The sequence below is a fragment of the Myotis brandtii genome, unplaced genomic scaffold (assembly GCF_000412655.1).
Source record: "Myotis brandtii unplaced genomic scaffold, ASM41265v1 scaffold724, whole genome shotgun sequence".
NCBI lineage: Eukaryota > Metazoa > Chordata > Mammalia > Chiroptera > Vespertilionidae > Myotis > Myotis brandtii.
Window position 1 is genome coordinate 829 of NW_005370857.1, and position 12,501 is coordinate 13,329.

Genomic DNA, 12,501 nt, shown 5'->3' on the forward strand with positions numbered 1-12,501 from the left:
ACCTCAGAGGGAAGGCAAGGGAGGGTTGGGGGGAGAGATCAACCAAAGGACTTGTATGCATACATATAAGCATAACCAATGGACACAGATAGTAGGAGGGTGAGGGCATGTGCTGGAGGGTGGGAGCAGCCAGGGAGAGATGAATAGAGGAAAAAGGAGACATATGTAATACTTCAAACATTAAAGAATTTAAATAAAAAAGGAAGGAAGGAAGGAAGGAAGGAAGGAAGGAAGGAAGGAAGGAAGGAAGGAAGGAAGGAAGGAAGGAAGGGAGGGAGGAAAAAAAGGAGGAAGGAAGGAAGAGAAAATAAGTATAAACCACAAAAAACAAAAACAAAAAAAACCTGATCTGGGATGGAAGGGATTGCCAGGGAAATTTTACCTTTTAACCAATTGATCATAAAACTGTTCTCTTCTTGGCCAAGAGTCAGTAATGTCATCCTGGAGACCCAGAGATAAAGATAGAGTTTTTATCCCATCTGTAAATCAACTCTACTGTCCATATTGTTTTATTTTTCTGAATTTGGGGCCTAAATTTGGGAAAGACAAAGTCAAGTCTTTTAGGGAGAAAAGTTATAAATGTAAGATGAAAGAACCAGAGACAAGCACTAGTTATAGGAATTTTTTTTTTCAGGCAGTATTTTAAAAGCACATCACAAACACAAACAATAATTGTTAAAATGAGTTAAATGGCCCTGGCCGGTGCCTCTAAGTGGTTAGAGCGTTGGCCCACGGACCAAAGGGTCATGGGTTTGAATGTCGGTCAAGGGCACTTACCTTGGTTGCAGGTTCCATACCTGGCCCTGGTGGTCAGGGTGCCTGAGGGGGGACAACCAATGGATGTGTCTCTCTCACACTGATGTTCCTCTCTCTGTCTCTCTCTTTCTCTCCTGTCCACTCTCTCTAAAAATCATGGAAAAAAATATCCTCAGGTGAGGATTAACAACAAAAAGATGTAAATGTATGCCAGAAATAATGAGGGCTAATGGAATATTGGGACAATAAAATGTCTATGGTACAGAATAACTGACTTATTTTACAGAAAAAAATCTAAATTGTAATTTTCTTATTTGGTTCACTATAGATGTAATAATTTGTGATAAAGAATTTATCAATACTCCTTTACATGTAAGCATTTAGCAGAGATATATAAATATACAACTAGTTCATAAATATAAGGATTTTAATTTTAGTCTTAATATATAATAAATTTATAAGTATCTATACTAATAAAAGTGTAATGTGCTAATTAGACCAGACATCTTCTGGACATCCTTCCGGACGTCCTTCCAGACAAAGCCACGGTGGTGGGGACCGAAGCAGAGGCAGTTAGGGGTGACCAGGCTGGCAGGGGAGAGTAGTTAGGGGTGACCAGGCAGCAGGGGAGGGCAGTTAGAGGCGACCAGGCCAGCAGGGGAGGGCAGTTAGGGGCGACCAGGCAGGCAGGCAAAGTGGTTAGGGGCGATCAGGCAGGCAGGTTGGTGAGCAGTTAGGAGCCAGCTGTCCCGTATTGCGAAGGGGATGGGGTCCCGGAATGGAGAGGGTACAGGCCAGGCTGAGGGACCCCCTCCTCCCCTCAATGCACGAATTTTGTGCACTGAGCCTCCAGTTTTAAATAAAACTATGCTTATTATATTGAATTTATAATCATAACTTGCAACAATTTCTTTGATAAATAAACAAGTCATATTTATTATCTTATCCCTATATTTGTATTTTTCTGTACCTATTAACATAGGATAGTCAACAATTTACATTAATTTCTGTATTTAATCAAAGTAACCAATCATTTCAAAGAAATTAAAATTTTTCTTATGACAGAGGTAACTAAAGGCTATAAACCCAAGAACTGTCACACTACTATTTTTTAGTGAACATATCTTATATAATTTATATAAAAAATAAACATTATATAAATAAACATTATATAATATGATTCTAAAGACATTTATACATACTCTTAATATTATAGAAAGAATGAAGTAACAATGTTTCAATTGCAAGCATTTTTCAACAAGGAAAACGTAAAATATTTATTTTCCTGGAAACCATGTACTGTACATAACTCTTTAAAACTTTTTTTTTTTTTACTTTTGGAAACATCTGCTGTCTGTAAGTATATTCCGTATAGTCCTTTCTTTCTCTGTCAATTCTTATTATTTTCAGTTTTACACTAGAGAAAAAATACAATGTGCTCTGCCACCCACTTAGCACCAGTTAGAGGTGTTCTATTCTTTACTGATGCTGAAGGTTTCCATCTGTGCTCTGCCAAATATGTGTCCCCATAGTTCTGTAACATTTAACAACATGTGTGTTTGATGCTTATGTCAGGCCCATGTTATATCATGATTTAGTGAAGAGAATTGTACCTCAGGGGCTGAGGAGTCCCAGGGGAAGATGTGGTACATTTTGATCACCAAAAAGTAAAACTAATGAATTATTGCAGGCTCAATGTGGATAAGTTTGAGAATTAAAAACTCCAGATGGGATAGCAGTTCCAGGCAAGTTCCCACACTTCTGTGAGTTTCATCTCCAGAAATGCAACCAAATTCTCACAGTAAAGGTCAAAGGCAATTCCTCTCGTGCTTCTGGCTGGGAGAAGGGAGGAGTACCCTGTTCTTAATAAGGCCTCATCTCAAAAGAAACTTACTTCATCAGAGCCTAACATTTCACCAGGGTTAACAGACCTGGGGGAAGGAAAGTACCCAACTCCAGTCCCCTCTATCCCACGTAAGGGGGAGAATAGACGGAGAGCATTTGTGAATGTCATAGCTCAGGGCACAGCCTCACTAAAAGTCTGAGACCAAATTATAGGACTATAGATAGTTTCCCTTCCCCCACATCAATGGGGCTCCTTTGTGATAACAGGATTACAGCAGAAAGAACTGGAAGTCTCAGACTTTACTTAAAAAGAAATATTTAGGGAACCAAAAGACAACAGGTGAAGCACAATCAAGGACACAAAGAAATGTTAGCATCATGTATTTCTCAAGGAACACAGTTTATCTTTACTTGGTGAGAGATAACTCTTCTTTCCTGGAGAATGCAGGTAATTAATGTAAGAATTTCAATATCACCACCTAACAACTCCCATTAAATAATCAATTTAGGTAAACATCACAGTGGTTGGGAAAGCTTCTACATCCAAGTACAGTAGGCAACAAGGTAATTTGCACCATGTCAAACTATCCATCAACGAGAGAAACATACCCTTACATCAGTATTATCAGGCAATTACCACCTTAGTGGAGCAATCGATCTTAGTATGTCCTAATAACATCACCACCTGCCATTTTTTTTGCCTACTGATAAGATGACATGAATAAGTCATCCCTCATTAAAAAATATGTTTTTATTGATCTCAGAGAGAGGAAGGGAAAGGGAGAGAGGGGTAGAAACATCAATAATGAGAATCATTGTTTGGCTGCCTCTTGCACGCCCCTTACTGGGGATCGAGCCTGCAACCCCGGCATGTACACTGACCAGGAATAGAACCATGACCTCCTAGTTCATGGACAGTGCTCAACCACTGAGCCATACCGGTCGGCCAGTCCTCACTTTTTTGGCACTCTTGTCCAATACGTTTAACTTGAATCTAACCAAATCTTTTGACCCACCTTCCAGTTTACAGGTTGTTAAATTACCATGACTATATATTATGGGTGATTCTGATACTGTTGTAATGAACTAGTTATTACTAACAGAAAAGGGCCCTGGTCAGTGTTTCTCAGTGGTTAGAGTGTCACTAAAGGTTAGAGTGAACCTAAAGGGTTGTGTTTCAATTCTGGTCAAGGGCACATACTTGGGTTGCAGGTTCTCTGCCCTGGTTGGGGCGTGTGCAGGAGGCAACCAATTGATGTGGCTCTTTCACATCAGTGTTTCTCCCTCTCCTCTCTCCTCCTTCTCCTTCCCTTCCTCTCTCTCTAAAGTCAATGGAAAAAATATCCTCCAATGAGGATTAACAATAACAACAAAATAACAAGAAAAGAACTAAGGGAGGGTCAGATATTATAGGCATGTCATTTGGGCAGCTTTGCCAAGAAGCTACAACTTTACACTCCCTAGGGATCCAACCAAAGGGAGATAGATACATGCCCAGTAAAGCTGGGGGTGACATGGAAAAGGTGCTTACTGTCAGACACACTTGAGAACAAAGGTCATTGTCCAGAATAGGCTTGGCCACTACAAGGGTGTGAAATTTGGGATATTTAATCCCCTGAACAAAGGAGTTCACTCTCTTGTGCTTTTACTGCTCTTGGGACTTGTGTAACTCTGGGTTTGTGGGTCTCCCCTTGTGTTTGCCCGCATGGCACATGGCCATGTGGACCCCACACACAATGGACTAATGGACTGCAACTAGCCTGATACTGAACTGGACCAGGCTCCAACATGGAAAGGAAACACTGAACACTGGTTTTGCTTCTAGCTCTACTGAAACCCCAGCTACACTTCTTCTATGACTGGACTAAGAAATGGTGTTCCAATTATCTATTAGGAACGTATGCTCAGGTGACCCAGAGCGCCTCATTTGGATATACCAATACAGACGTCAAAGAGTACTTACTATTAATTTAATATGGCCGAGCTTAACCAAAAACTAAGACGAGAGAAGACACAGGGGGTAAACAATGCAAGAAATCACACAGGTTTATTTACCAGAGAGCTGATGAGTTTCAGTCCTTGGCAGGCCACCCGGAGACACTCGCTGACAGAGACACACGGAGGTCATCTAATACACCGCGGCAAGGAGCTCGGTCTCTTGACTCAAAGAGAGACCTCTTAACAGTCTGGGCTCAAAGGCAGAGCAGGAATGGCAGTTTGGCAGTTTCCAGGGGGGAGGAGAACGGCTGTCTGTGGAGGGCAGACAAACGTCTGACTGCGGCTGTGAGAGTCCTTCTTTTATACCCCATGGGTGGGCTTCTTCAGTGTCTCATATCAGTGTGCTCCGGTGGCCTTCTGGGCTTATCAGGATACACACGGAGGGGGTTACAAGGTACTTATCAGGAGTGCACACGCAGGGAGTTTAGAAACATCGATGAGAGAGAAACATTGATCAGTTGCCTCCTGCACACCACCCACTGGGAATGTGCCCGCAACCAAGGTACATGCCCTTGACCGGAATCGAACCCAGGATCCCTCAGTCCGCAGGCTGACGCTCTATCCACTGAGTCAAACCAGTTAGGGCTTCATACTATTATTTATTTGTTTGTTTTTTATTTTAGAAAGAGAGAGGAAGGGGGAAAGAGAGAGAGAAAGAGGGTGAAAGAAACATCAATTTGTTGTTCCATTTACGTATGCATTCATTGGTTGCTTCTTGTATGTGCACTGACCAGGGATTGAACCCACAGTCTTGATGTATTGGGACGTTTCTCTAACCAACTGAGCTACCTGGCTGAAGCTTAACATTTCATACCATTTTTTTTAAAGAATCTTTGTCTTCCCTTATCTAACATCTAGTGCCTCAAGAACTGTTTTTATGTATTTTGTCTGGTTTGTCAGATTGATTCAGGAAGGAAGTTAAATAAAGTCTCTATTGTCTGGCCGGTGTGGCTCAGTGGTTGAGCTTCGATCTATGAACCAGGCTGTCAGAGTTTGATTCCAGGTCAGGACACATACCAGAGTTGGGCTGGGAGGCAGCCAGTCAATGATTCTCTCTCATCATTGATGTTTCTATCTCTCCCTCTCCTCTCTGAAATCAACCTATCATTTTGGGTGTCCAAGCTAAAATGTTCTTCTACAGCCACATGGTGGCAATGTTGTAGTGATGAACAAAATTTTGTGGCTACTTAAGTTCCTGTTCTTTGTAGTTCAGATATTTTGTTTTGTAACCCACACCATCATTCTTTTAATAGTGTTTCTGTAAATGATGACTTGTAAATTCTCATGGAGTTACTGATAAATAGCCTGTATGCTGAAAGGATTCTAGGAGCTAACCTCAAAGGATGTGGGCTCCAGCCTCCAGGCATTTTGGCTCTAGGAGATTTGCTAAACCTTCCAGGAAAAAAACAGATTATGAGGAAAAACAGACCATCACGTGAGCATCTTTGAGATGGTTATCAGAGCAGACTGTGTTGACTGGAACCTTAGCACCCTTAATGAGAGCCCAAAAGCCCTTCAGGTTTCCTTTCTTCTGCCCCCTCCCCCGCCCCTTCCTAAAAGCCCTGTGTGTACTGAGGTGTTAAGATGGTCTTTGTGGTGAGAGTCCCCCATCTTCTCAAGCTTCCAGCTCCTGAAGTAAGCTGGTTTCCTTCCATGAGATCCTATTTCTTTCAAGAGGCAGGCAGCGAACCTGGGTTCAGTATTAGTTTCAAATTGTACCTTCCATCCTCCTTTAGGTGATCTCTGGCCTCCACCACCCTCTCTGTGATGCAGTGCTGACTGCATCCTAAGGGGAGGGCCCTACACTGGTCTGAGGCAAATGGTGGCTTGGGATATTGATTTTGGGCTGTTTACTAGGAATCAAGACTCAGAAAGAACCTTGGACCCTTCCTTCTTTTCTGTTCAAGAGATTCAGAGAAACCGACCTCATAACTTTAATTATGGTAAACTAGAGGCTTCAAGGAGGTGCCTGCTGGCTAAGTACCCACTGTTTCTGAGTCGCTCAGCAAGGATTTTCCTGCCATGTGTGTTCCGCTCTTCTTCATTACCCATTCTCTGTGTGAAATCCAATACTTCATTTCCCCTTTTTTCCTCCTTTGTCCAAAATGTCATACCTAATGGTGCCTCACTGTCTTGGGGATATTACAGATTTATCATGTCTATGTGATTTCCCCATGCACATGTATTAAACTTTGATTTTCTCCTGCTAATTTATTTCTGTTAATTTGGTTATTAGCCCAGCTAGAAGAACTTAGAAGGTGGGAGAAAACTATTAATATTTTTTACGCTGCACAATTGGAAGTCTTGAGGAATTTTCAAGATCTATTATTAAGTGAGAAAAACAAAATTTAGGAAAGTAAACACACACACACACACACACACACACACACACACACACACACACGGTGACCAATTTTCCCTAGATGCATGCGTATCTGTATAAAGTTAAATGAGCATAAAGAAAAGTGTGGAAAGATACATCCCAAGCTATTAATTAATGCAGTTAACTTGTGTTGGTGGCAAAAACGGCACCAGTTGTTACCTGTGATTGGACCTCGGTTCAGCAATCTCACATCTTGAGTTCTGGCTAAGAGAAGGATTCAGAGCCCAGACTCAAATGATAGAGAAAGTTTATTTAGAAAGTCACCGAGGTAGGAAAAATGAGACAGCTAGGAGTGAGCTCAGGAAACAAGTTACAGGGGCAAAAGATGGGTCCTTGAAGCTTAGGAGAAAGAAAGCAAAGTACACTTTAAGATTTGAGCAGGAGTGTTCTAGAGAGGGAGAACGCACTGGGTGCTTGGTGGGAGGGGTTTTATCTGGAGGTCTCTGGGAAGGATCTTAATAGAATATTCATCAGCTTTCGGGTGTGTCCTTGTGGTCTCCACTGATTGGTCAGTGCCAGGTCAGGGGGTCATTTGTCAATGCAGCTGTCCTGATGTCAGTCATGACATCTCTTGTCCGGTTTTATTGCTTTTTGGAGCCTGCAGCTTTGAAACACAACTGAGGTCTAGATGTACTTGATGAACGTCATTGTCATCAGGGTTTAACGCTTAAGGGCTGATCTCTGACTTCCTTGTTTTGGTCCCCCTCTAAGAGGGCGGAGGGTCTAACTTACATAACTAGCAAAATGCCAAAGGAGAAAAAGGCCCGGAAAAGGTCTGAACCACATAACCAGAGATATGAAAGGTCAGGGCTCTAAACTACATGACCAGTGATATGCTAGGGGAGGAGAGTTCACCCTGGAGCCCAAGGCTTTCCACTCTGGTGACCTTCTGTACCTGGCCTGTTCTTTCTCTGCTCTTGTTTGTTTAACTGTCTACTGTACTTTGTATGAAATGAGAGCCTTGGGGAAAAGCAATGGAAAAAAACTTCACAAAAAAATGGTTCAGGTTAGCCATAGCATGTGTAATATTTTAATTCTCTGGGGGGCTAAGAAAAACTAATAGTTTCCTCAGACCTTCTAAGTTCTTTTAGCTGGGATAATCAAATTTCAGAGACAGATTAACAGGAGAAAATAAAAATTGTAATACATGTGCATAGGGAATTCACATCAACATGAATATCCCAAAGACAGTGAAGCAACATTGAGTATATAAGACATCATGGTCAAGGGAGAAAAAGCGGGGGACAAGGGGGAGAGTGTGGGGAGACTGTAAGTGAGAATGGGCAATTTACAGAAGTTGAGGAAGAGCAGAATAAATTTAGCAGGAAAGTTCTTTCTAGGCAACTGAGAAACAAGGGACACAGGGTTATCTAAGGGGCCTGCGTAATGCTGGGGTGAAGATTCTATGATTAAGCCAAGGCTCCTTTGCTGAAGCGGGTTTTTCTATCTAAATCTCTTGGGCAGGACAAGCAGGGAGGGCTAAAGGTTCTTTCTGAGTCTTTTCTTTCTTAATAAGCAGCTTGAAATCAATATCCCAAAAAGCAGCTTTCAGGTAGAAAATCTTGGTTCCCTTCTGTCCCACTTGTATAAATTATATATTCTGTGTGGCTGCATGTCTCTGTGTGTATATATGTACATAGTGGATAAAAAGGGGCCACATACTCAACCTGAGAAGCTCAGGGCAGGCCAGCATAACCGCCCTACCAACTCAGAGACCAAAACCATACAGGATGCTCTGAACATAGAAATTCCTACTAAGAGCAAATCTTGGTGGGTAGTCACAACCTAGGCCTGTAACTTCCTTAACAAAGACCAATCTTTATGAGACCACAGAAACCCTCATTGTTATCTTGTTTCCTACATACCATCCCTATGTGTTGTAAATGTTAATTATTAGCTATCCAGTATCCACCAATGTAAAAGAAGTTGTATCTCCCCATTTCACTCCTTATTCAGTCCTACAGACTTCCCAGCTTTGCTTTCTCCCACCCCCTTAATCTACCACTAATGGATTTCATGAAACCCTCTTTACATCTCCTCCTTTGATTCTAATGTATAAAATAACCTGTAAAACTGCCATCATCCGGAACATTTTCTCCATCTGTTGAGATTTTGCTTCCTGGCAATTGTCAGTTTGGTTCAAATAAACTCATATATATGTTCTCCAGGTTTGGACATTTCTTACATCAACACATATGTACACATACTAGTATATCTGTGTATATATAAATATAGGTTTTCTCATATGTTTTCTGCCTTTTATATTATGGTTAGACCTTGCTCACACTAAAGTGATAAAATTATTTTATCCTTATTTTCTCGGGGGGCGGGGAGGTTATTTCATTTTACACTTATATTTTTAGTCCATCTGGAGTTTATTTCCATATAAGTTGTAAGGTGTGTTTTTTTTGGGGGGGGGGGGGTAATAAAATATTATTTTTGAACAACTAGCCAGCCAGTAGACTGTGAAAATAAAATGTCCTCTAATGTTTTAAAAGAAACAGTAGTGTGTTAGCAGGCTTGGTTAGTGGCACATTAATGCGAGCATGGACTTAGAATGTGACTGTGGCACCCAAAGGGGGTAGTTCAAGCTCTTCTGCAGGCAGCAATGGTAGAACAGGGCCAGTGGCCTGTCTGTGCCTGCAGCTGCTCCAAACCGTGGCAATAACTGCTGTTCACAGTGGCTCTGCAATTTCTGAATTTGCCAAGATGGGAAGAAGTTTACAGATTTTTATTAGATTTTCAAAGAATAGCCCTCTCCCTTGGCTTTCACAATCCCCTCTCTTAGAAATCTGGAGACACAGAGACACGCTTCCTTGACTGCAGAGTGGCACCACCCAGGACCTATCTCAGGGGCCAGTCTCCATGAACAAGCAGCATATCTGAAGTGAAGGCGCTTGTGCCTCCCAACACCGCTAGCTCACTGTCTTCCCAGGTGGACTTCTCGGAAGTGGGCAGCAGCTGCCCTCACCCTACCCTTTGTTTGATTCTTTTTTTTTCTTTTATAGATTTTATTTCCCTCCTATAAGTATGTGCATTTCTTGAGCTTATCCCAGGTAGAGGAACATTGAAAGTGACTCTCTGATGGGAGCATTTCAGACATTGTGGTACCAGCTTTTGGTAGGATGTTCTGACTCCTCAGATCCAGTGAAAGAATGGGTTCTTCATGGAGAATCAGAAAGGCAGGTGAGGAGACACGGCCATCTCTCTTCATAATCAGCAGAGTGGTGGTGAGGAGCCTGTACCCTGAATTTAAGAATTTGACTTCGGTGATTATGGGGCTCACAAATCCAAACTCTGTAGGGCAGTTCTACAGGCTAGAAATTCAGGGAGAGTTGATGTTGCAGTCTTGAGTGTGCATTTTGCCAGGCATTGGGTTGACATGCAGGTAGGGTTTTGCCTAAAACTCGGTGCCAGGGCCCTTAGGGCCCCACATGAGTGACCACAGACCACATCTTCCCAACAGAAGTCAAAGCCATCTTCCAGCTCTCTGAAGTCCTTAACATCAAAGCCTCCTCCATGACCATCCTATCTGGTTAGGCTCAGAGGATAGAGTGCGAGCCTGCGGCCTGAAGGGAACCAGGTTTGATTCCTCAAGGGCACTGACCTCGGTTGCAGGTTCCTTCTCATCTGGGCCCTGATCAGGGTGCGTGCAAGAGTCAGCAATTGATGTGTTTCTCTCATATCGCTATTTCTGTCTATCTCTGGTAGTAGTCCTCTTCCTGGTACAAGTACTCTTTCTAATAGAAATTTACTTTATAAGTATAGATTTATCCTACAAATGAAGAAATTTGTACTTTTTATACAATTAAGGGGAAGTTAAGAGCATTTCCCGAGTCTGATGGTTTTGATTGCCTTCAGCTCAAACTAACCCACATACCAAAGTTGCATATTTTGGGGTGGCATGTTTTTAACTCATTTAATAGTAATAATAAGCTTTTCCTTATTGCAAAATTACCTCTACTTCTCAGCATATAAAGAAATACATTCTACATATATTAAAGAAGTAGCTATAACACTTTAAAAATCATAGAAGAAACTGATAATATTTTAATAATCCTGGGGGGCAGAGAAGCCTTCTGAAGTATGACACAAAACTCAGAATCAAAAAAAAAAAAAAGATTGAGAGATTTAATTAGGTAAAAGCAAAACACTGCAGTATGACAAAAGGTATCAGAAAAATGTTATTAAAAAGCAACAATCAAGCAGAAAATATTGGCAACGAAAGAAAATCAGAAAATAATTGCTTCCCATTGCACTAATTAAATTATAACAGAGACAATGCTTCTTAATCACTTAGAGGGTATACCTATTTGTCATCTATCTTAATATCTTCATTTTCCCTCATTTAGTAACATAACTTGTATCCATTTCCATATTCTTAAGTATGTTTCTGGAATGTAATTGTTAGCACCCCACAGAGTTCCACTGTGCGGAGTGGGGTATGCGAGTTGCAGTTGCTGCAGTGGCATTGCTTTGGAAGAAGTAAGCTGAAGAGTTTCTCAGTGACCCTTCCCCATCCTTCCTCCACTCTGTGACACTAGCTCCTTGACATTGGACAAATATTTATGAAGTGGTGGAACCAAATTATTAGCCTACGTGGTATACTGGTGTCTTTTGATCTAGTACTGCTTACTTCTCTTAGTTCAGTTTTAGCAAAACCTTTCTTCTTTTTCTTCTTTTTAAAGCAGATGGAAAAACATGCCATAATATGAAACCAGTAAATGTGTGAAAACTTTATGACTGATTTTCTCAAATAAGCAGCTTTCACAATAAATATATATGTCATCCCTCTTGTCAATAGATATTTTCATAAACAAACAGGAAACTGAGTTTGACATGTAATCAAATGTACTAACTCCCCTCTTCTGATATCTTTACGTAATACTTCAATTTACAGAGATTACCTGAAAAAAATAATTTCAAGAGTAGTTTCTTATTTATAGATTTTGTAAAAGTCTTTTTTATTATAGCAAACATTAAAATTTATTAAACAAATAAAATGAATTACAATTATTTTATTTGAGTTTATTTCAAACTAGAGGCCTGGTGCACAAAAATTTGTGCACCCGGGGGGTAGGGGTGTCCCTCAGCCCGGCCTGTGCCCTCTCGCAGTCTGGGACCCCTCGGGAGATAACGACCTGCTGGCTTAGGCCTGCTCCTGGGTGGCAGAGGGCAGGCCCAATCCCTCGGTGCAACCCCTGGTCGGACTCAGAGCAGGGCTGATTGGGGAGTTGGGGCACCACCCCCTGTCATGCACAGAGCAGGGCGGATTGGGAGGTTGCGATGCCACCCTCAGTCACGCTCAGGGTAGCGCCGATTGGGGGTTGGGGCACTGCCCCCTGTCACACTCAAGGCAGGGTCGATGGGGAGGTTGCGGCGCCACCCCTTGTCACTCACAGAGCAGGGCCCATCAGGGGGGTTGGGGCTCCGTACCCTGTCACACACAGAGCAGGGTCAATCAGGGGGTTGGGGAGCTCCCCCCTGTCACGCACAGAGCAGGGCCCATCAGGGGGTTG

The 12,501-nt window shown here is 42.0% G+C and overlaps 1 long non-coding RNA gene across 1 annotated transcript; it reads right to left on the reverse strand.

Annotated features, from left to right (window-relative positions):
* Window positions 1-2,194: 2,194 nt before the first annotated feature.
* On the reverse strand, window positions 2,195-4,998 carry LOC106724107. Its single transcript, XR_001359870.1, has 3 exons — window positions 4,657-4,998; window positions 4,412-4,419; window positions 2,195-2,206 (listed from the first exon to the last, which is right to left on the reverse strand). It is a non-coding gene; the product is annotated as an uncharacterized LOC106724107 (long non-coding RNA).
* Between the last annotated feature and the right edge of the window lie 7,503 nt (window positions 4,999-12,501).